The sequence below is a fragment of the Myotis davidii genome, unplaced genomic scaffold (assembly GCF_000327345.1).
Source record: "Myotis davidii unplaced genomic scaffold, ASM32734v1 scaffold105, whole genome shotgun sequence".
Classification (NCBI taxonomy): domain Eukaryota; kingdom Metazoa; phylum Chordata; class Mammalia; order Chiroptera; family Vespertilionidae; genus Myotis; species Myotis davidii.
In genome coordinates this window covers 2,590,685-2,593,890 of record NW_006300371.1, presented here as the reverse complement: position 1 = coordinate 2,593,890, position 3,206 = coordinate 2,590,685, and the positions used below count along the sequence as shown (strand labels likewise).

Below are 3,206 nucleotides of genomic sequence, written 5' to 3'. Positions count from 1 at the left end.
TTCTTTTCTGTGTTTCATATTTACCTATATTATGAGTTAAGCTATTTGACTAAAAGGTCTGATTTAGGAAGGCATTTACCTTTGTAACAAACGTTTTTCCACCTACAGTTACCACCTTCAAAGGAATTCACATTGCAGTGTTGGTGTAGCCTGCTGGTTGCTTTTTGAACAGTGTGCAAAATATATGTCAACCCTATGGAAAGCCAAATAGGTACCTAAATAATGCAACAATTATGCACAGTTCAATAAGCATAATGTTAGGTTTTCCCCATCTAAAAATTAATCAATGAAATAAAACATGAACTATAGTTGACTTGGTTTCAGGGAACACACATTTGAGAATTTACATTATTGTTCTTGTCTCATCTCCAGTCACGGACAGGATTTTGAGGACCACCGTGCTTTTTTACTTTGTGGATTAGAGTAGTGAAGGAACACAGATGGACTTACTCAGAATTGGTAATAAGCTGTGGTCCTGACTCTTTCCACTTTTCAGGTGCAACCAAATCTTTGTCTGTATAGATCAGCAGATCAAATGAACAGGAAACTCCCAACAGTGAGTGGCAGAACTGTCACTGTAGCTGTGATCTGTCTGATCGCTGATCGGATTGCATCTTGGGTAGCTTTCTGAGACTTTCCTCTGGGTGCACAGTCTTGTCACACTCAATATCAAATTGTCATTTTTCAAGGACCTCATCACTTTCACTATTTGAAATAACTACCAGAACACTTGTATACCCAGTCTTTGTGTTGTTTTGTTCTACATTATTTAGGGATTTCATGAGCTCAGGATCAGTAGTGACAACCAAATTGAGGCCGTATTTCTTCACTTGAGTGAAATAAAGGTTTCAGATACAAAAATGCTAAGCTGATATAAAATGTTATTAATAATAAATGAGAGAATTCAGCCAGGTGCTCCCTTTGAAGGGTGATGCCCTGCTCCTGAGAGAGCGGCCACCTCATGGCCAGACCCATGGCTTCTGCACATGCCCACCACGCAGGCCACTGCAGGGCTCAGCCGCACCTACACCATTTAAACAGACATCCCTTGGAGACAATTAGGTTGGATACCATTGCCTATTCATTAGAAATAACTGATAAGTTTTACTTAAATTTGTTCTTATATTTTCTAACCTGCCATCCTTCCTTCCTTCCTTCCTCTTTCCTTTCTTCTTAGCATTGCCTTCCATTCCTCTCCCTTCATTCTGCATGTTGCTTTCCACACTGTAATTTCACACAGGTCTCATATACAGTTAATTATGTTATCCATTTAAAAATTTTCATTCAATGAAGCTAACAAATGAACATAGTATTCAATTTCTTTTGAAAATTAGTATTGGTATTCTTGCAAGTTTTCCTTCTTGTAATTAGAAAAATACCAATATTACTTTTCTGTAAATATATATTAGCAACACTATGAAAAAAATATAACATTCTTGTATAAAATTTGTTATTTCCCTGAATTAGTAGGAGGATATCTAGTGCCAATGCCATTTAAAGAATACTTGAAATGTAAATAGAATGAGAGTTTGATTTCCTGAAAGTCTTTTTCTTGAATAAAAGAAATGTTTAAGACAATGCTTTCAGTTTTAGATGAGACACTTTATTTAAATATTAAAAGTTACTTTATAATACCTTACATCTTAATAAACAAAAATAAGTATGATAATTTTATTTTATATTTGCATCATATTTTATGACTTCCAAAACATAAGAGAGAAGTTGGGGTTATGAGATGTTTTTCTCCTGTATTGCAGGACTATGACTATAGACTTCAGCATGACTCCATCTGTTCAAAGGAATCAAAATGCTCATGCATGTCAACTGGTTAGGCCAGTGATTTTAAATAAATAAAGCACATTTTTTTCTATTGTGTAACCATCTTCATTACACAGATTAATTGTATATTAATCCTCAACAAATCATAGAGTCATAGAATGAGAAGCCAGAAAGTTACCATTCCAGACAGGCAAATATCTATGATGCACCATTAAAAGAGAGGGTAAAAAGAGGAGAGATAAGATGCAAAAAAAGCATTATTTCTTAGTATATGTTTCTGTAATGGGGTTCTACACAAGAAAAAATCCAATATAAAAGTGGCATTGCCAAAAATTATCTTTAAAATTTATATAAACTTTATTAAAATGTATGACTTTACACATTATGTTATGCATAATTTTGAAAAACGACCCACCTATCATGTTACATAATATATATTACCTACTTAGGTGAAAATAATTTTTATGATGGTTGAATTGAAGAGATTAATATATTGAAGGGTGATTCGTGAAAGCCAGCACCACAAAAGGAGTTCTGTTCATGTAGAGCTCCTGCTAGGGAGAAAAATTGTCCTTCTATCCTTCTAGGTTCTTGGACTAATAATCAAATTAACATAAGACAGGCTAACAGGAGAAAACTTTTAATTACATTCATATGGGGACTCCCTAAGAATGTGAGACCCATAGGCAGTCAGGTACTTGAGGCTTCTATTCCATCCTGAGCTAAGGAGAAGCGGTAGGGTTCTGGGACTTCATAAGGGAGGAAGTCAACTTACAGGAAGATGGAAAGGACAAATATTTAATAAACAAATGTTTGTCATGCCACTCAGAGACAATGGGACACAGAAAAGAATTTGATCTGCAGGCCCTGCCAAACCCTCTCCCAACCCAGCCTGTCACATCTAGCCCATCTTTTTTGGAGTTGCTTCTGGTGATAGTTCTCTTTCTGGAGCAGCCCTCTGTCTAAATTCTTTTAGGTGGTTAAGGGAAAGGGAAAAGTTTTCCTTGAATCTGATGGGACTTGATTACCTTCAGCTCAAAATAGCTGACATACCAAAGTGGCATATATTTGTGGGGGCTCATTATTAATTCATTTACTTCTTAGTTATTGAATAGTGCTGAGTGCAGTTGAATCTAGTCAACTGCAAATGTTAGTGCCGAGAAGTAGCTGGTATCCCATCCAACGTTGAATGCTGACCTTCTAGGGCAGTGGTTCTCAATCTGTGGGTCACGACCCCTTTGGCGGTCGAACGACCCTTTCATAGGGGTCGCCTAAGATCATCCTGCATATCAGATATTTACATTATGATTCATAACAGTAGCAACATTACAGTTATGAAGTAGCAATGAAAATAATTTTATGGTTGGGTCATGACATGAGGAACTGTATTTAAAGGACCAGAAGGTTGAGAACCACTGTTCTAAGGC

General features: G+C 36.3%; 1 pseudogene; it reads right to left on the bottom strand.

Moving 5' to 3' along the window:
- Positions 1–362: 362 nt before the first annotated feature.
- On the bottom strand, positions 363–963 carry LOC102754878 (annotated as a pseudogene).
- Positions 964–3,206: the final 2,243 nt, after the last annotated feature.